A 22,020-nucleotide genomic window follows, 5' to 3' on the forward strand; every position below is an offset into this window, starting at 1 on the left:
CCTGCAATGGAAAAAAGTGAAAGTGTTTGTCCCTCAGTCATGTCTGACTCTGTGTGACTCCATGGACTGTAGCCTGCCAGACTCCTCTGTCCATGGAATTCTCCAGGCAAAAATTCTGGAGTGGGTTGCCATTTCCTTCTCCAGGGGATCCTCCCAACCCAGGGATCCAACTGGCATCTCCTGCATTGCAGGAAGATTCTTTACCATGAGCTACCAGGGGAGGCAAAGTCTTAAGCACTGGACTGCCAGGGAAGTCCCCTGTTTCTTTTCTTTTTTAAGTCATATTGAAATATGTGTATGACTACACATGGGGCTTCTGGTCAGCCTTCGGCAACCAGTGTTACCTCATCAGCTTTTGTAAACCCACCAGCAAGGGAAGGTAATGTGTTAGTACTTTTGTGGGTAAACATGATCTGACTCCCCCCCCCACCACAGTAGTTAATTTCTTTATATTTCTAAAAAGGAGAGGGCTCTGGTCTGGGAACCCCTTAATTTATCCCTTCTAAATGGTGTAGGTTTCTTTATCCCAGCCCTCTGGCTTTCCTGGTTAGTCAGTGGCTGGTCTTGAAAGAGAATAAGGGGTTCAAGACCACCCATCTCGTTCCCCTACCTGAAAAAGGACATTTCACGTTCACATTTGGCAAGTGATGGGAGCCCTGAGTCCAAAGTTTTATGCAGAATACAGCCTCGGAAGTGAGTTGCCTGGTTGCTGGTGTTGCAGCACATGGAGTTCCCTGCTTGGGATCAGGTTGTTAAGATCACAGGGCCATAAGATGCTGTAAAAGTGTCTGCCTTCTCCATTTAGTTTTACTAGAGTCCATAAATCCTCTGACAGTTTCTGTAAACTGTTCTTCTCAACCTTAAATAAAGTTTTTTGTTTTTTTTTTTCCATTAACACCTGGTTTGCTTTTTAAAAATTTTTGCTGTGTGAAGTAGGGCAGGGAGAGAGTGTAGGTCTGGGGACTTCAGAAGGTGTTCAGAAGTGTGAGGGGAAGAACATGAGGTTTTCATCAATAGACGTGTCTGACTTTGAACCCTGACTTCACCAAATATTTGGCTGTTGTGTAATTTTTTTTAAAGTTACTTGTAAGTCTTGATTCACACACAGGTGAATGGAATACTGCTATGTTGCGGGCTCGTCTGAGCATTAGATCCTAACAGCACGGCACCCGGCACAGGTCCTGACTCAGTAAAGGGTACCTGCTTATCTCCTGTCCCGTGTCTTTTTATATCACAATGAATCGCAGCCTCTTTTCCAGCAGTATTTAAGGGAGCTCTGGATGCTACATGGTGATGGTGGTCCTCAGGAAGGGACTGTCCGTGGAGGAGAAGGAGCTAGAAGACAGTTGTGTTTCACCCATAGAGCCAAGTCACCTCTGAGCCATCTCAGACTCATGGACACCTGGGGAGGGTGAGTAGAGGCCCAGCGGTGAGAGCTCTCACCCAGTGTTCAGGCTTCACTCCCCCAACTGCACTCCTCTGGAGCCCCATCACCTCCTAGGTGGAAGGGGAGCAGCTCCATCCTGCATTAGCTGAAGGGCAAGGTAGGAGGAGGGTTTCCCCGGTGGCTCAGGGGTAAAGAACCTTCCTGCCAATGCAAGAGATCTAGGTTTGATCCCTGGGATGGACAGATCCCCTGGAGGAGGGCATGGCAACCCACTCCAGTATTCTTGTCTGGAGAATCCTATGGACAGAAGAGCCTGATGGGCTACAGTCCATGGGGTCCCAAAGAGTCAGACATGACTGAGGCGACCGAGCACACAAGGCGAGAGGAGGCCGAAGGCTTTGTCCATCCTCCCATCTCTGCCAGCGCTCCCTGCCCTCAAAGTCTCTCAGAACCGAAGCTTCAGTTCTAGAAAACAGGAGCCCGTGGGGCTGAGGCCGGGGCCCCAGCACGAGGATCACCGCCCCCCAAGTCAGGGTCCTGTTGTTTCCTGTCTGGGGTACCTGCTCCTCCCTGCCCTCTCCCCTCTCCTTGGAGAGGGGAAGGCAGCACATCTGGTCCACAACCGCAGTGGATCCTGCTCTGCACGATCCTCTGAGCGCTCAGGCTGCTTGCTGGAAACACAGGCCCTGGGGCCCTCGGTGATCTCTCCGGCTAAGAGGCCTGCCTGGCTGTGGGGGGCAAAGCAGAGGACCATCAGCAAGAGGTGTTGGAAATGCTGAGATCAGAAACGAGTGGCTCATGGGAGCAAAGACTTCAAGACTGATCGTGATCAGAGAAGCTGGGGCAGAACGGGGCCAGGTGTTTCTGAACTGTTGGAACACAGTGGAAACGGCCTGAGAATAAAGGCCTTCTCTGACCCAGCCCTCCCGCGGGGAGGCGTGTGATGTATAGCAGCGGCTGCTGGCCGGGGGGAAGCATGAGCTCTGGTGTCAGACAGACCAGCCCCCTTTCTGGGTATTGTCTTGTGACTTGAGTCGTGACAGCCGCAGGAAGGCTGGGACAGTAGTTGTTGCCGCTCAGGAGTGTTGAGATCTCACTGTGTGTCAAGCTCTTTAGGTGCTTTGTAGCCGCTGTCTTCCAACATCCCTGTGAGGTCGTTACTGTTGTTGTCTCTGTTTTGTTTGCTTGGTTTTGGGCTTTTTGTCACCGTAGTTTGTTTTTTGGCCACGCCATGTGGCATGTGGGATCTTAGTTCCCCAATCAGGGATTGAACCCATGTTGCCTGCGTTGGAAGCACAGAGTCTTAACCACTGGACCACCAGGAAAGGTCAGTTATCTCTATTTTATAGATGAGGAATCTGATACATGCAAATTAGATGCCCGTAGGTGGAACTAGTATCGCTGTTCTCTTATCCGCCCTCTCTCAACCTTCACTTCTTGCCCAAAGTCCCCTCAAGCCATCACAGACTTTAGCAGGACCTGCTAAATGGGAATTTAATAGAGCTGGAGAAATAGTGAATAATTCACATCAAATCTGTGGTATACAGTGGGTGTTCAGTAACTGTAAATTTTCCTCCATGAGAATGACTTAAAATGAAATAATTTTTTTTTAAAAAAGGGAACAAAAGGCATTAGGTACAAGGATATAACCTGGAAGCCAACTTCATGTCCAACAATAGGAAAAGGTTTAGCACTTTATGACTGAATATTATACAGCAGCTAAAACATTTATGAAAACAATATAAAGTAGAAAGTTTTATAATGTTAGATTAATAAAGAGATACAAAGTAGTATATGCATGTTGATTAAAACAATATAAAACAGACTACATAAACTAAAGTAAAGGGTTTGGAAGAAAAATATAATAATTAAAAGTTGTTAGACATAGGTTATTTGGAGTTGTTATGTTCTTGCTCAGTCGCTAAGTCAAGCCTGATTCTTTGCGACCCCATGAACTGCAAAACACCAGGCTTCCCTGTCCTTCACTATTTCTTGGAGCTTGCTCAAACTCAAATCCATTGAATCGATGATACCATCCAACCATCTTGTCCTCTGTCATCCCCTTCTTCTCCTACCTTCGGTCTTTGCCAGCATCAAGGTCTTTTCCAGTGAATCAGCTCTTCACATCAGGTGGCCGAAGTACTGGAGCTTATGTACTGCCTTCCTGTTGAAAAAACAACAGAAACAAAGCAGTGCCAGGAGCTACAGGTACCAGCCGCTGTCAGCGTGATCAGGACAACCTCAGTGATGTGCAAAGAACACCAGTCCTCTTTTTAAAAATTAATTCATTTTTGGCTTCATTGCCTCTCAGGCTTTCTCTGGTTGCAGCGAGCGGGGCCCACTCTTCACTGCAGTGTGTGGGCTTCTCTTGTTGCGGTGTGCAGACTTCAGTAGTTGCAGTGCGTGGGCTCAGTAGTTGTGGCACATGGGCTTAGCTGTTCCAAAGCATGTGGAATCTTCTAAGACCAGGGATCGAACCTGTGTCTCCTGCGTTGGTAGGCAGGCTCTTAACCATGGACCACCAGGGAAGTTCTACACCAGTCCTTTTCAGCACTCCAGCATCTGCAGAGTGGGCCCTGCCAGTAGCATCATTTTGTTGCTGGTATACTAAAAATGTAACACATCTTTGGGAAGAATTGTGAAAAGAAACCTTGGCTTCAGTAGACATACCACATGCTAGTCAACCTGCTGCACTCTGTAACTCCAGTAATGTTTCATGGTCCAGTGACTGGAAGTAGACTCTCCTAGTGAGGAAGGAAAGCTTCGTTTAAAGGCCTTTTCTCTTCAGTAACGTGCAGATTTTCTCTAACTGGAAAACAGCACTGCTGTAGCACTTAACCTCCAAGGAGATTATTTCATAAAATATTGATTTTTTTATACATAAAGGAGATAGTTCATGAATAGAAAATGTAAGCATAAGCAAAAATTCTTCCAGTCTCTCAGTTTTATGAACACTAAAAATTATGAATCCACCTTACCAACCAAAGCTGCCATCTACTATACCTATTGGGAGGCAGACAGACCTAGAATATTATTCTTCCTTAGTGTTACAATTCCAAAAACAGATGTGCTGAAGAGCAACTAACCAGGACTGCGCAGCCTTTTACTGTAAGCAGTGAAGGCAAATCTATAGACTTCATTGCAAATTATAGACTTTTTTTTTTGCCTCTGTACTTCCCAAGCTGCCACTGGGCCTTTTCTCAAAATCAGACTCATTTTACTAAGCTATCTCAGGTCAATAAGTTTCACTAGCTATTACTGTTTTAGGAAAACCAGTAACGTTACATCACCAAAAAGGATATGGCAGTCCTACGTCCTGTACCAGACTCCTCCCACCCTCTGTATTTTACCAATAATCCACCATCATTCTTGACCTTACTCTGTAGCAGATAGCTATGTTGAAGTTAAGACTAGCCTGGTGTGTAGAAGTGCCATGGTCCCAGAATCTAAAATAGAAGCATATTAGTTCACCTGCCTGTCCTCTGCATTGACAGTGGATTCTCAACCACTGGGCCACCAGGGAGATTCTAGAATTCTGTACTAAATGAGTAAATACACTATGTAATTTTATCTCAAGCTATTATGGGGGGGGTGGGGGGAATCGGTGCAATGCAAAGGCTATTAGTAATAATACTACTGTGTTTTCTACAAATGAAACCAAACAGAGCTGAACTCTAGCAAGGATCAGTTCAGACCTTAGTTGACTTATTACCAACATATATGAAATCAAGATGCTTCTTATAAAATGAAGATTCTCACAGTCTGTTGGCCAGGCTACAGTTGTCATTGCATACTTATCCACGAACATCAAAAACACCAGTGTCCAGACTTGAAAAATGGGTGTCAGTTGCTGGCAATAAAATCCGCGAAGGAAGAGTGAAGCACTCTTTTAATCCCTCGGAACCAAATGTTTATGGGAAAGGGAGTGGGGGAAATGATAAATCACCACGTGCTTGGCAGTATTCTTGAAGTAGAAATCAAAAATAGGCAAGCCAGAGTCCAGCCCCAAGAGCTTTCAGTACTTTCAGATTCTGTTAGGAAATGCCACATTGCCAGTGTCCTTGATGGTACAAAGGATGACATTGAGTGAATAGGCAGTGACAGGATTCTGAGTCAAGCAAGCATTCAGAAGCCTGGGACGCTGAATGTGGCGATGCCTTAGGAATGTTAGAAATCAGTTTGGCCTGTATTCTTCCTTTCTGTGTCTGCAAGAGAATGATAGATATTTTAAAAACCTAAGTCTAAGGACAGCTTCATAAAGTGGAAAATAAAAATTGTAAATGATAAGAAAGCATCATTTCATAGTTTAGTTGGTAGCCTTTTTTCTTTCTGAGTGCTGTATAATACAATGTTGCATCTTAGAATCAGAGGTCTTATACTTGGTACTATTTGGTACTTACTAAAGGCTGTTCTTGGGAATTCCCTGGCAGGCCAACAGTCAGTGGTTTGTACTCTGCACTCTCACTGCTGAGGGCCCAAGTTCAATCCCTGGTTGAGGAACCAAGATCCCACAAGCTGTATGGCTCAGCCAAAAAAAAAAAAAGTAGTTCCTCAGAGTGGCAGGAAGTTCTACATAGAAAGTGACACATCTGTTTCAGTGAAAAATATTACAGTGATTCCAGCCGTGTGGGGCCAGGGCCCAGCCCTGCCAACCTTGTCATCCATCAGAAAAAGGAAAGGAGGGGAAGGAGGAAAGAAGGAAAATATTTAATATAATTGTTGTTTCTCAAGAGTGAAACTGATACGTGTTCTAGGACTCTCATAGAATCTTTGCTAGTGATATGAGTTGTGTGCTACTGCCCACTTACTCTGTGCCAGGCACTGGCTAAGTGCTTATCATGCATTTTCCCATTGGCTTCTAATAACAATGATGTGAAAGATTTCCTTATAGAAAAAGAAACTGAGGTTAGGAAATATTAAATAACTCTTCCAGAGTCCTTCAGCAACTAACCAACAGAGCCAGGACTGGAATCCAGCTGACTCTTGATTGCTCTACTGGAATACCTTTATCAAAATTGTCTTAAAATCACAGACAATTAAACAAATGCAAAGCGAGATAGGAAAAGGAAGATGGATGTAGAGGTTACATGGTAGTTGCAGACTTCTAAGCGTTCTCTGATTACACTAATGGTCAGCTCGGTCAGCCCTGCATTTTCCAGATTACGGGTAGGAGGTCGGAGCAAAGAGAAGTAAGAATCCATAGTTATGTGTTCTGACTGTCTCCTCCCATAAATTCTGCCAATCAACTGTAAAACTAATGATGTCTCTGTCTTCCACCTTTACTCTCCAAGCATTCTGCCTTTACTTCCGTGTGCTGAAATACCCATGGAGAGACTACAAAGAATTTGAGGTGCAGAACCAGAACACGGATATCCTAAACCGAAATCCCCAGATACAAGGACTTCAGAGCTAAAAAGGATCTCTCAGATGAGCATACACCAAAACCACACAGGAAGCTTTTTCCAGATCTTTTGAGTGAGAATCTCAAGGGAGTGGGTACAAGAACTAGTACCACTAGATTCTCAGTGGTTCTCAAAATAGGCCTCCTGGACCAGCAGCGTCAGCATCACCTGCATCGCTTGTTAGACATGCAAATTCTTGGGCTCTGCCCCACACCTCTGGACCAGGGACTCTGAGGATAGGCCCCGCGATCTGTGCTGGACAGAGCCTTCTGTAGTTCCTGAAGCCTGATAAAGTCTGAGAACCCCTGAACTAGAGCAAAAATGTGGATAGAATCCTAAGCTTATTCCTCTTTTTTGGAAGTCCATTACAACTCTATTTCAAATTCAGTAAAAAAATATTTTCATATTTTGTACTTGAAATCTCTTTTCACATTTATAGTATTTCAAAGCACGAGAATCCTAGCCCCAAAATCTGAACATATGCCAGCGGGGCAGGATGAGGGGAAGGGATAGTTAGGGAGTTTGGGATGGACATATACACAGCTGTGTTTAAAATGGATAACTAACAAGGTCCTACTGTAGAGCACAGGGAACTCTGCTCCATGTTATGTGGCAGCCTGGATGGGAGGGGAGTTTGAGGAAGAATGGATGCATGTATATGTATGGCTGAGTCCCTTGACTGTCCACCTGAAACTGTCACAGCATTGTTAATTGGCTATGCTCCAATATAAAATAAAAAAGTCTTTAAAAAAAAAACCTGAACCTATTCTACTCTCCTTAGCAATGAGCATTAACTAAACATTGACTAAAAACACCTTTTGTTAAGGTGTTTGTCAGTAGCGTCTGCATTAAATTGTAGGGTATTTGATGACAGAAACCACCTTGTTTCAATTTCTTCTGGAATATATCCACTTTGGTAATGCACAAATAGATAAAGGATATCACTTAAACTATTCTAGAAAATTCATTGGCACATTTCCTTTGCTGAATAGGTATTTTGTTAATAGAGTTGTTAAGAGTCACTTTCCCAGTGTATTAACTCTAGGAAAAAAGAGTGACAAGTTGCTATAGCCAAGAGGGAAAGAGGGAAGACACCTTTCTGGCTCCTGAATATCTTTTATAAATTCAATCTCTGAAACATTTCTTCCCCTATTAATATTTTGATATGATGTTTTGTCTGGGGAAGTGAAAATTTTGTTTAGGTCAGCATTTCCCAAATGGGGTTCCTGAAAGATGTCAGAATGTTTCTCAAAGCAAAGGTTCTGTGGTAAATACATCTGGAGGATGGTGTATTTTTTTTTTTTTTTTTAATTAGGAGGGCTTCCCTGGCAGTCCAATGGTTAAGACTCCATGTTTGCAATGCAGGGGGTACAGGTTTGACTGATCCGCAGTTGGAGAACTAAGATCCCGCAAGTCACAAGGCCAAAAAAATTAAATAGGTAGATTCCCTCCATGACTTCTTTAAGTTGTTAGTATGGTAATACATACTGTGAATCTCCAGGGGGTATGCATTTGCCAGATTTTTTAATAAAAATTGGGGAGGAACAAATCCATAAAGATTGTTTCCAAGGACCTTCTGCATTGACACGAAAATATTTGTTATATAGAATTCTTCTTTATAATGGTAATTTATGCAGAGAAGTTTTGCCTGTGCCTTCTTTTGATGATTACCTTAGTTTGCAAAATAATCCTACCAACTGATTTTTGAGGCCCTCAAGCCACAGTGTATCTATGGGTATATGCGCTGTGTCTCTGGGTACATCTCTACTTTAAGTAATTCTTTTCAGGTTTTATAAAACACTGCTTCTGGAATAGAATGTGTTTTAAGCAATTTAATAAATATAAAATCAGCGTGACAAATATTCAAATTAAGATCTTTGTTAAAATTTTTTTTATTTTGATTAGAGAGAAATCCTGTTGACATTTTGACCTTGTGATAGTTATTTCAATTATTAATGTTTCCTCAATGAATATTTATTGAATATAATGTTAAATAATGTTTTGCTCAAGAATTAAGGCATTTAAAAGTGGTATTCGCTTTCTATTGCTGCATAATAAACATTTTCTCAGAGGCTTCAAACAACACCTAGCTCATAGTTCTATAGATCCAAAGTCTAGCTAGGCACAGCTGAGTTCTCTGCTCAGGGTTTCACAAAGCTGAAATCCAGATATCAGCCAACGTGAGCTCTTGTCTGGAGGCTCTGAGAAGATTTCACTTTCAGACTCATTCAGGTCATTGGCAGAATCCAGTTTCTTGCGGCTGGATGACCAAGGTCCTTTTTTCTTGCTGATTGTCACTAGGGTGTTGCTCTGTGGACCCCAAGGCTGGTTCCAGGTCTACGTGGCCCCCTCTGCCTTCAAGCCAGTAAGGACATGTCCAGTCCTTCCCTGTGCTTTGAATCTCTCCCTCTTCTGCCTCTAGCCAGAGAAAACTCTCTGCTTTTTATGATTCGACAGGATTAAATCAGGCCCCACCAGGTAAGCTTCCTTTGTTAAAGACAGCAGCTGTCATCTGACATAACTCATCGTGGTGGTAACCCCACATTCATGGATTCCACCCACATTTGTAGGGGAGAGGATCCCACAGGGATGAGAGTCACATGGAATCATCTTAGAATTCTACCTACACAAAGTATAAAGACACATACCAGTTTTCCCCAAACCTTAACAATTAGCCAGGAGCTAGATATACAAATATGAGCAGAATATAAACATTAAAATGACTGCTCCAATTAATGTCACAGGGGGTATAGCTCAGGGGTAGAGCATTTGACTGCAGATCAAGAGGTCCCCGGTTCAAATCCGGGTGCCCCCTTGTGTCCTCACTTTTAGGCTTCCCTGGTGGCTCAGAGGTTAAAGTGTCTGCCTGGAATGCAGGAGACCCGAGTTCGATCCCTGGGTCGGGAAGATCCCCTGGAGAAGGAAATGGCAACCCACTCCAGTACTCTTGCCTGGAGAATCCCACGGAGGGAGGAGCCTGGTAGGCTACAGTCCATGGGGTTGCAAAGAGTCAGACACGACTGAGTGACTTCACTTTCAGTTTATAGAAGTGTGACATCAGGACTGCCCTGACAGTCCAGTGGTTAAGACTTCACTCTCCCAATACAACGAGCTCAGTTTCGATCCCTGGTCTGGGTAGATCCTACATGCAGTGTGGTGAGATTTAAAAAAAAGAAAAAAATGACATCAGTGGAATCAACTGGTTAGAAAAGTCACTTTGAGGGCTTCCCCCATGGCTCGGTGGTACAGAATCCTCCTTCCAGTACAACAGACATGAGTTCAATCCCTTATCTGGGAAGATCCCACATACCTTGGAGCAGCTAAGCCCACGTACAGCAACTACTGAGCCTGTGCTCTAGAGCCTGGGAGCCACAACCGCTGAGCCCACGTGCCACTACTACTGAAGCCCCAGCACCCTAGAACCCGTGCTCCACAATGAAGGAAGCCACCAAGATGAGAAACCTGTGCACCACTAGAGAGTAGCCGCCATTTGCCACAACTCGAGAAAGCCTGCAGGCAGCGATGAAGACCCAGCACAACCAAAAATGAAACTAAATAATAATTTTAAAAATAATGAATACATGAATAAAAAGTTGGTTGGTTTTTCAAATTGTACTAGGCCCTGAGGGGTACTAAGAGCGATGGCTGACATTTATTGAGTTAGGAGCCCAGGTTTACCTGTGCTGTTTACCTGTACTATATTATTCAGTCTTTACAAAAATCCTGTAGTTATTCCCATTTTATAGTTCAGGAAACAGAATTTAGAGAGGTGAACTCACTGGCCAGAGACACCAGGACCAGTGTCAAGCCAGTGAACCCCTCAGTATTCAGTGTAATAGATCTTTGTTAGCTGTGCCAGACGCTTTGCTAGGTCCTTCTGAAACAAAGTGAAAGTCGCTCATTCATATCTGACTCTTTGTGACCCCATGGACTATACAGTCCATGGACTTCTCCAGGCCAGAATACTGGAGAGGGTAGCCTTTCCCTTCTCGGGGATCTTCCCAACCCAGGATCGAACCCAGGTCTCCCACATTGCAGGCAGATTCTTTACCAGCTGAGCCACAAGGGAAGCTCAGAAATACTGGAATGGATAACCTATCCCTTCTCCAGCGGATCTTTCCAACCCAGGAAGCGAACCAGGGTCCCCTGCGTTGCAGGCAAATTCTTTACCAACTGAGCTTCAGGGAAACCAAAAGTAAGATACAATCCCTGCCCTCAGGACTTCACAATAAGAGGAAGTATAGAGGAAATAAATCATTGCCATAGGGTAGGGAAGGGCTTCCCAGGCGGCTCAATTGGTAAAGAATCCGCCTGCAATACAGGAGACCCCCGGTTCGATTCCTGGGTTGAAAAGATCCCCTGGAGAAGGGAATGGCTGCCACTCCAGTATTCTGGACTGGAGAATTTCATGGACTGAATAGTCCATGGGGTGGCAAAGAGTCAGACATGACTGAGCGACTTTCACTTTCACTTCAGATTTATCCCATATATAGGGAATCCATTGACTCTTCTTCATTTTAAAATTTCCTTATTTATTATTATTTTTAAAATATTTATTTATTTGGCCATGCCAGGTCTTAGTTGCATCATGTGGAATCTGGTTCCCTGACCAGGGATCAAAACCAGGCCCCTGCATTGGGAGTGCTGAGTCTTAGCCATGGGACCACCAAGGAAGTCCCCATTGACTATTTGAAGCTGGAGAATACTATGGACAGAGTATCCCAAGAAGATAACTTTAACATTCAAGTGGAGGATGAGAAGACCAAGAAGAGAGCAGGGGTACCAGTTACTCATAGAAGGCCACGTCACAGCCTAGATGAGTGATGTCAAGGGCCTGGGATGAGAGGCAGAGCAGACAGTGTGGAAGCATAATGGATGGAGGAGACCTGCTGAGCCATGAGACCTAGAGCATGAACAAGAGGAGATTTTGAATGACTTCTGGGTCTGATTCAGTTTGCTGGGATGATGTTACCACTATTGCCATTGGGAGGGAGGGAAAATTCAGTATTGTCCAAATCAAGATTGAATCATCTGTATTATGTCCACATATGGAGAGACATCCAAACACGTGCAGACCCAGCGATGTTGTGATGGACAAAAGCACGATGTACCCCTGGGGTGACTCCCTCAGCAGATGATTCGAGGGAGATGGGAGTAAAACCAGGAGGGAATAGTGAAAGAGATCATCTGTAGAGCAAATGACAAATGCCTAGAGAGCCAACAGTTGGGGTAGCTAGAGAGAAAATGGAATCCAGATGAAGACAGTATTGTATTTGGCCCTGTGGTTTTCCAGTGGTGCACTCAGCATGGAGCAATGAGGGGACCGTGCCTGCGAGGGGAGCAGAGTGACCACCGTGAGGCCTTCCCAAAGCACGTTTACCTTGGTCACTTCCCTGTGGTCCTGACACACTTCCTCAGCCTCAGAAATCTGATTTATTTTGCTTACTGTTGTTTAGTCGCTAAGTTGTATCTGACTCTTTGTGACCCCATGGACTGTAGCCTGCCAGGCTTCTCTGTCCATGGGATTCTCCAGGCAAGAATACTGGAGTGTGTTGCCATTCTCTTCTCCAGGGTTTCTTCCCCACCCAGGGACTGAAACTGCATATCTTGCATCTCCTGCATTGGCAGGTGGATTCTTTACCATTGAGCCACCATGGAAGCTCAAATAAATATTATTATTATTTTTAAAAAGTGGCTGCTGCTCAACAAGCAGGAGTAAACAGTGAACGTGGTTTAGAGACAGAGCGTGATCAGAGGTGTGAGCAAAGGGGACCTGGGGAGCAAGAAGCAGACAACATCCACCCGCTCAGGCCACCAGAATCCTCCCCTGTGTCCACATCCAGAACCCAACAAGTTTGAGATTTGACAAAAAAAAACCCAACAAAATCCTGTAAAGCAATTATCTTTCGATTAAAAAATAAATTAACTTAAAAAAAAAATAAAAAAACAATGATCCCAGCACAGTGAACAGCTTGTCAGAGTCTGGCACTGCCCCCCTGGTTCACTGCGTACATTTAACAAAGTGAAGAGTGAGCAGCTTCTTAAAATTCCAACCTGTAGGCTCATCTAGACTCTTTTCCTTTCTCCGATCTCTTAGGAAGAAATGTTCCTGATAGAGGCAGGGAGTTTTGAAGATTAAAGAATAGAATTCTGAGGGAAACTCAGGATAGTGGGAAGGAGGGAAGGGTGTGGAGGAGAGCAGCTCTCTGCATCAACAAGCGTTTATTAAGCACTTACTGTATGCCTGTACTCCACTTAGGGCTTCCCAGGTGGCGCTAGTGCTAAAGAACCCTGGGTTGGGAAGACCCCCTGGAGGAGGAAATGGCAACCAACCCACTCCAGTATTCTTGCCTGGAGAATCCCACCGACAGAGGAGCTTGGTGGGCTGTAGTCCACGGGATTGCCAAGAGTCAGACACAACTGAAGCGACACAGCGCTTAGCACATATGCCTGAGGTTGTGTGAGAAGCAGTAGAGGCTACCAAAGCTATGTAATGAGGAGCCAGATTTTACTGTAGGAAATAACCAGAAGCAAGTAACACAGAAGGGTGTATGGCTGAGCTGCTAAGCCCATGTGTAGAGAGCAGCAATATTTAGGTTACAAACTGAGCAGTGGGCCTGTGGAAGCCGCAGAAAGAAAACAACGGGGTCAGGAGGGCAGAAAAAGCTTAGCTTGAAAGGAATAGGCAAACTGGAGCCAGTAAGTTTAGTAACAGCTTCCAGAAGGATTTATCCTTCCCCACCCCCCGCACCCCCAGAGGTTTATTCTTTGCAAAACACTTTCATGTGTATTAATCTCATTTTAGCCCTGACACAATCCAGCAGGGGAGGCAAGGTGGGGATTCTAAGGGGGAAAGAATTTGAGGGAGATTTATGATGTAGAAATGGCAGGATTTGATGACCAATTAATCTTCTGGTTGAGGGTGAGGGAAGAGCCACGATGACCCACCCTCCCTGCTCACTCATTCATTCACAGAAGCGCTCAGACAACAAATCCTCCTCGGGAATTGGCGGTGCACCCCGGCAAGGCACTGGTGCTGGGTTTCCAGCTTCCTCCTGGGGCTGCCACATAGATTCTGGTGCCTCAGCCTACACAGGAAGACCGCCCGATTCCAGTTGTGAATTCAGGTTGCCTGTGGACAACCTGACGAGTAGGTGCAAGTGACAAGTTGCAACTGACAAGTAGGCAGTTTTGCAGAGAAGTTTGGCTCTTTCAGGGGAAAGGCCTGGGATATGAACCCAATTTGGAATTATTAGCTGTAGGTTATAGGTTAATAATTAGCTATAGGTTAATAATTATTATTATAGGTGAGAGTTAAAACTGAGAGCAGATTAGATGACCAGAGAGACCTTAGTTATGACATTTAACAACGATGAGCTTCAGTTTCTATGGGAAATGAGGAAGATCGTGTCTACCGTGCAGTCTTATCAGATCAAATGAACGTGGAAACAGCAAAGCATTACATAAACTGAAGATATTATTGGGACTTGCCTGGTGGTTCAGTAGGACTCAGCACTCTCACTCTAAGAGGTCAATCCCTGGCTGGGGAGCTAAGATCCCACAAGCTGAGAGGTGTGTGGCCAAAAACAAAAAGCAAGTGTTATTACTGATGTCTCATCACCTAGCATCAGCATCTTCTCTAACAAATTCTTCAGAGAAGACCAGACTTTTGCACTAACATTCCTCTGTTAGCTCATTATCATCACACACACACACACACATACACACCCCACCCCAGGCAGAGGTCAAGAGCTAAATAAGAATAGGTCTTGATATCTGGAGTTTGAATAGAAACTAAGAATATTAGACTAATTCATAAGTGTATCTTAGGTATGAAAGGCACATCTGATCAGGAACTGAGAAGCAGGAAGATAATGCAAAGCAGAATGGTTGTGCTGCTGCTCAGCCTGATTTCTAAAAAACACAACTAATGAATCATTCATGGGCAAAAAATACTTTCAGATATTCTGATCATTGAAAACTGAGGGGGAGGGGAAATTGAGAGAAATTTGAGAGGAAAATTCAAGTTCTGACCCCTGATTGTTAAAATGAAAGATCGAGGGAAAGCCAGGATCCCTTTAGAAAATATTCCGAGCAAAAGTGGAGGAGCACTGTTAGCACTCCTAAAGTTGAGGAGCACTGTTAGCACTCCTAAAGTTGAGGAGCACTGTTAGCACTCCTAAAGTGGAGGAGCACTGTTAGCACTCCTAAAGTTGAGGAGCACTGTTAGCACTCCTAAAGTTGAGGAGCACTGTTTTGATTGAGTACAAGGATGTAATAGGTGTCAAAGAGGTTCTTTTTTTTTTTTTTCTTTTAAGAAACAATATCTTTTGGTCATTTGCAGCTCTGTGAGACTATGGATTAAATACAGCTTTCACAGATTAATCTTTATTTTTGTGGATTATGTTAGTATAACTAACTCCATGGGTTAGGAGCTGACTGGGAATAGGAAGGGACACATTTAGATTCAATTTAAAATTTTTCGTACTGTAGGATATGGGATCAGTGGCTCAGTGCCACATCCAATGAGTCAGTGAGTTTTCTGGCTTGTGTTAGTTGTTGTGTAGGTACAGCCACTGTGCTGATAACCCCATGTCTCAGAGGTTAAACAAGGGGAGAAAGATGGGTCACCTTCTGCTAGAAATTTGCTTAATCTACTCTTTGCAAAGCAAGGTGGGGTTGTTTCCTGAAATTTTAATTCTTAAAGCCTCAAAAATTCAAACTGCAATAGTAGTCTCCTCAGTCCATAGCCATTGGTGTGAAGAGTCAATTTGTGTTTCTGCAATGACAGAAACTGAAGGAATCAGCTCCTTTTCCCCCTCTTTCAGTCATTCATCAGACGTTTATTGAGGCCTCTGGATGTGCCAGACTTTGTGCTCATGACTAGGGACAGGGCATACATAGATGAAAAAGAAGTCTTTCATCCCAGGAATCTTCCATTCCAGTGGTGACACCAGGGTCAGGGCCAGAGCACGCTTCCCACAGGTGGCGACATTGCACCTGAGTCTTCCAGGGTCAGCAGCAAGTGGCCAGTGGGGTTAAGAGTTGAGATCTCAGGCAATGGAGAGAACTGCAAGAGAGAACTCAGCAGGCACTAAGAGAAGTTCATGTAATAGTGGGAAGTGGCGCCCTTCTGAGCTCTGCTTGAGAGCCGCTGAGGCTCAGGATGGCCTCGTACATCCTGCTGAAGAATCTGGAGTTCTTCGGTGAATGTGACTGACAGTCTCCCAAAGAACAGGAAGTAGGCAGGCACTCTAACCCCTCACCTTTGGAGAATGGCCTCTGTATAGATGGAACTACCCCAAGAAATCAAACCAGTCAATCCTAAAGGAAATCAATGCTGGATATTCATTGGAAAAACTGATACTGAAGCTCCAGTACTTCGGCCAACTCATTTGAAAAGATCCTGATGCTGGGAAAGATTGAAGGCAGGAGGAGAAGGAGATGACAGAGGATGAGACGGTTGGATGGCATCACCGATTCAATGGATATGAGTTTGAGTAATCTCCAGGAGACAGTGAAGGACAGGGGAGCCTGGCATGCTGCAGGCTGTGGGGTCGCAAAGAGTTGGACACGACTGAGCGGCTAAACAACCACCACCCCAAGAGCAGGGATGGGTTTGTTCATCTGTGAGTCCCCATTGTCTTCCTGCAGACACTTCTGAGCGTCTTCCAAGTGAGCACCCTTAGAGCCAGGGCTGCAGGATAAAGACCTGGCCTCTGGCCTCAGGCCTCAGCCCCCTGAGAGAGAGAAGTGCACCCCCACACTGCAACCAGTGGGGGGTACACTTGGCACCCAGAGAGGGTGCCCACGAATGCTGCCCGGTCAGTCGACACAGGGAGGTGTGAAGCGGACAATTCCAGAAGGTTTCCTGAAGATGGCGAGGCTTTAGAGAAGTGCGAGCTGGGGAAGCAGTTGAATGTGGAGGGCGGGAGGGGGATGGCTGGAATGAGAGTGGATGCATGGGTGGCCCTTGGCGGGCCCGCAAAAGATGTGCCTGTTGTGAGGCAGAATGGCCCCTGGGCAAGCCTGGAGGATGTGGCAGAAGGGCGAAGGGTAAAAGGAGACACGTTGACCAGGAGCAAAAAGGACTTATCCTCCTGCAAGATGGGAGGAAAGGAGTCAGGGTGGATGAGCCAGTAGGTTGGTGGAAAGAGGAGTGGGGACAGAAAGGGTTTCACGAAAGGTTGGTTCGGTCAGTCGGCTCCTAGTACCGTGTGTCCTGCAGCACACGTGGGTGGTTCTGGGAACGCAGCTGACCTGTCCTCGGGCAGTGCCGGCTTCCTCTCCTTCTAAAGCCCTCCACGATGAGCAGTGTGTGCTTTTCAGTCCAGAGGCCAGAGTGGAAGTCAGCAGACCTTGGGCTTCCCTGGTGGCTCAGCTGGTAAAGAATTCGCCTGCCAATGCAGGAGACACGTGTTCAATCCCTGGTCCAGGAAGACCCCACATGCCTCAGAGCAACTGAGTCTGAGAGCCACAGCTATCAGGTTCTGCGCTCCAGAGCCTGGGAGCTGCAGCTACTGAAGGCCATGCGCCCTGGAGCCCGTGCTCTGCAACAAGAGAGCTCACTACAATGAGAAGCCTGTGCACCACAACTCGAGAGGAGCCCCTGTTCGCCACAACTAGAGAAAGCCCTCGCAGCAACGAAGACCCAGCACAGCCAAAAATAAAATAAATAAATAATTTTAAAAAAGAAAAGTCAGCAGATCTTTGAGGCTCTGCCTTTCAAAGGCCCGGCTCCAGCTCCTGGAGGCCCCAGACACCCACATCTGGGAAGGCGCTGGGGAAGGGCCTGGCTCCATCTCCTTCTGATCTTTTCCTGATTCAGAGCTCTTTCTCCCTCTCTCCCTTTGGGACAGTTGGGTATCTCTATGGGGACTTTTCTTCTCTCCTCAAATCAGTCCCCTTGTCCTCAGATCACTGCCCAGAGTAGACTGGAGTGAGTGAAGAGAAAGATGGGATTGAAAAGCAGGCTTGACTGTAAAATGACAGGGACTTCCCTGGCGGTCCAGTGGTTAGGACTCCGTGCTTTCACTGCACAGGTTCGATCCCTGGTCGGGGATCTAAGATCCTGCATGCCACATGACATGCAGCCTTTTTTAAAAAAGCAAACAACCAAAACCAAAACAGACTATGAAATGATTGTGCTCACTGAGGGAATTACAGATGAATTGATGGCTTGAAAATAATCCAGTGAAACGGAGTGCAAATGAAAACAGGATCAGCTGTGTGTTAGTTAAAGCTGGACAGTGGGTACACTATGTTTTATTACACTCTCCTTGCTCCTTTTGCATGGTTGCAATTTTCCATAATAAAAAGTTGAGATATACTAAATATAATAAAATACTTGGCACTTGGAAATATTGTGAATTTACAGCAATACTTCATTTTTGCCAGTTCATGTAAATAAGCATATATTATTTACCAATGTAAAAAAAAAATTGCAGGAGCTCTCTTAAGAGAACATTGCTGATTTGTATCTCTCCTTCCCTCTCTCACTGCAAGCTCCGGCCTTGGACTGTGTGTTAAGCTGGTATTTTCCTTTCTTGGTTTTAATCAGAATTCATTCCTTCTGTCTGTGCATACTTGCAAAAGGGCATCTTTTTTTAATCTCTGTTGTGTTTTGAAAGGTTTACCCTGACAGTAAGGAAGTTGCCTGTAAACCTAACCCAGACCTTCCCCTGGACTAAGCTCTTCTTTCCACTCAGGTCTGACTTTGATGTGACAGGGCGTTGCTGGTTATCATACTTGTTTTTAAATTACTCCCTTGGGCGTCTCTAAAATCCATTTTTTGTCCAGCTTTCTCATAGGTCTCTGATGTTTTTAAAAGGGAAGTTCTCCAGCATGACAAGATGCTTCAATAGTAAGCACAAACCCAAGATAGAAGATTATTTTCAGCAGTGACCACAATGTGATTGAGAAACTCAAAGACAAGTAACTTTATGAGGTAGAAGATAAGGAGCCCCCTGGGAATGGCAGCAGATATTTTGGGTGGAGCCTGTGTCCTGGCTGGAGGCGGAGTCATTCACATCCAGCCTCCAAAGCAACCCCTCCAGGCCTCCCTGCTCCCTTCCACCTTCAGGGACTCTGCATTTTCTTCAGGATAAAACCCAATTTCTTCAATTCAGTTCAGTCGCTCAGTCGTGTTTCTTTGCGACCCCATGGACTGCAGCGCACCAGGCCTCCCTGTCTATCACCGACTCCCGGAGTTTACTCAAACTCATGCCTACCAAGTCGGTGATGCCATCTAACCATCTCATCCTCTGTCGTCCCCTTTTCTTCCTGCTTTCAATCTTTCCCAGCATCAGGGTCTTTTCAAATGAGTCAGTTCTTCCCATAGGTGGCCAAAGTATTGGAGTTTCAGCTTCAACATCAGTCCTTCCAATGAATATTCAGGACTGATTTCCTTTAGTATGGACTGGTTGGATCTCCTTGCAGTCCAAGGGACTCTCAAGAGTCTTCTCCAACCCCATAGTTCAAAAGCGTTCTTCAGCGCTCAGCTTTCTTTATAGTCCAACTCTCACATCCATACATGACTACTAGAAAAACCATAGCTTTGACTAGACGGACCTTTGTTGGCAAAGTAATGTCTCTGCTTTTTAATATGCTGTCTAGGTTGGTCATAACTTTTCTTCCAAGGAATAAGCGTCTTTTAATTTCATGACTGCAGTCACCATCTGCAGTGATTTTGGAGCCCCCCAAAATAAAGTCTGTCACTGTTTCCATTGTTTCCCCATCTATTTGCCATGAAGGGATGGGACCAGATGCCATGATCTTAGTTTTCTGAATGTTGTATTTTAAGCCAACTTTTTCACTCTCCTTTTTCACTTTCATCCAACCCACCTCTCGGCTCTTATCTCAAGGCTTCCTTACTGCCTCAGTCATTCTGATTTCTCTATTGGTGGCTCCCACAGCATCAGTCTCCAGAGCACCTCAACTGTCGTTTTCCCTCCTATAGGCTCCCTGGGCTCAGCTGCTTTAGCTTCACAGTACCTGTGTGTCATACCTGGGGCTCCCCAAGAAAGCCTGAGTCATCCATCACCCTGCATGAATGGTAGCATGGTAGCAGCTCGAGATGTTGACTAAGTCGTGACCAAGTCGTGTCCGACCCTTTGCAACCCCATGGACTATAGCCCACCAGGCTCCTCTGTCCATGGGATTCTTCAGGCAAGAATACTGCAGTGAGTTGCTATTTCTTTCTCCAGGGGATCGTCCCGACCCAGGGATTGAACCTGTATCTCCTGCATTGCAGGCAGATTCTTTACCACTGAGCCACCAGGCAGCTAATTGAGCAAACCTTTAGACTGGTTATAGAAAGGTTACTTTTCTAATTGTAAAGGAACAGTCTACCTGACGGAGCACAGAATATAATAGTTTTGTCTTTTTTTTTATTTTGTTTGTTCTTATTGTGTGCTCACTATGAGCCCTTTAAAGAGGAAATGATAACCCACTCCAGTATTCCTGCCTGGAAAACCCCATGGACAGAGGAGCCTGGCAGGCTACAGTCCATGGGGTCACAAAAGAGTCAGACAGGACTTAGCAACTGAGCACTAGGAACCAGCCCCTCTGCTAAACCCTTTTCCTGCTTTATCTTGCTTTTATCCTAAACCACTCCCTGTCCTTCACTAACCATCCCCCTCCCCTACATTCCATCAAATCAGTTAAGAGTGTGGACTCTGAATCCAGTTTGTCTGGATGTGAAGCCCTACACAGCCTCTTTTCAGCTTAGTTAGTGGAGAGAGGATCTTTTGTGCCTTAGTCTCCACATCTGTAAAGTGGGTATCATAACAGTACCTACTTCATGGAATTGTGAGGACTTAAAGAGTTACTGTGTGTGTGTTAGCTATTAATGTTGTTATTATTTGAAGATGCTCAAAATAGCCAGCTTTTTGTGTGTTTTACATTATTTTCTGTACCTTTTTTTTTTCCCAGTTCATTTTTGGACTCTCAAGACATTCTGTGTATTGGCTCTCTCCATCTGTTGAAATCATAGGGTTACCATTCTCAGTTATATCTAATTGCCATTGTCAGCAGCCTTTTTCTAAGAAATCTGACAAGTGAGATGGAGAGAGGACACACTCCTCTCTTTGCAGAAAGTAATCGCAAAATTTGCCTATGCTGATATTGAGAGAACACCTTCCAGGTTTAGTCCTGAGTGAAAAATTGTTGTTGTTGTTCAGTTTCTAAGTTGTGTCTGACTCTTTGCAACCCTGTGAACTGCAGCACGCCGGGCTTCTCTGTCCTTCACCATCTCCCGGAGCTTGCTCAGACTCATGTCCATTGAGTCAGTGATGCCATCCAACCATCGCATCCTCTGATGCTCTCTTCTCCTCCTGCCCTCAGTATTTCCCAGCATCAGGGTCTTTTCCAATGAGTCATCTCTTTCCATCAGGTAGCCAAGGTATTGGAACTTCAGCTTCAGCATCAGTCCTTCTGATGAATATTCAGGGTTGATTTCCTTTAGGATGGACTGGCTTGATCTCCTTGCTCATGTATATTTATACCTGTATAACACCGTAATCTAGGTAAGTGGATTTTAAAATAAATTATAATACAATTCATACATTTATAATTTTAAAATCCACTTACCTAGATTATGATGATGGTTGCACAAAACTACAAATATACTCAAAATCATTGAATTGTACACTTTACACAAGTGGTTTTTTTGTTTGTTTGTTTTTGCTGCACCGCACAGCCTGCTGGCTCTTAGGGATCTTAGTTCCCCAAGCAGGGATCAAACCCTGAAAACACCAAGTGCTAACCCCTGGAGCACCAGGGAATTCCCTCTGTGTATATACATATATACAGTCTGTACAGTAAAGCTGTTCTACCACCTAAGATATTCTATGTGAATAAAAAGTCTGGAGAAAGGACTGTTAGTAGCAGTTATTGCAGAAGAAGAACTGAGATGGAGCAGGCCTCCAGGAGGACAACTTTGATTTTTTCAATCCTATGAGCTTCTGTGTCTGAATGCTTTCTAATGAAGATATGTTTATGTAGTGTTATATATTTCTGGTCTGTGTTGTTCACTGCTATAACTCTGTCACCTTGAGCAGTGCCTGCATATAGCAGAGGTTCAATAAATATTTGTTGAATGACTGGATAAATAAGTCACATTTCAAATGTAAAAAAGAACAATGTGTACAATAACGATAGGTTTGCTCTTGCAAACGTGCTAATTTTAAAAATCCGTTTCCAGGACACATTTATGAAAGTGATGCTTTTCAG

At 44.7% G+C, this 22,020-nt stretch overlaps 1 long non-coding RNA gene and 1 other non-coding gene across 2 annotated transcripts in view; both read left to right on the top strand.

Moving 5' to 3' along the window:
* Positions 1-22,020, top strand: part of LOC138990198 (uncharacterized) — a 117,828-nt gene that overhangs the window by 68,372 nt on the left and 27,436 nt on the right. The window lies entirely within an intron of this gene.
* TRNAC-GCA (transfer RNA cysteine (anticodon GCA)) lies at positions 9,533-9,604 on the top strand. Its single transcript has one exon. It is a non-coding gene; the product is annotated as a tRNA-Cys (tRNA).

Source organism: Bos mutus, chromosome 12 (assembly GCF_027580195.1).
Source record: "Bos mutus isolate GX-2022 chromosome 12, NWIPB_WYAK_1.1, whole genome shotgun sequence".
Taxonomy (NCBI): Eukaryota; Metazoa; Chordata; class Mammalia; order Artiodactyla; family Bovidae; genus Bos; species Bos mutus.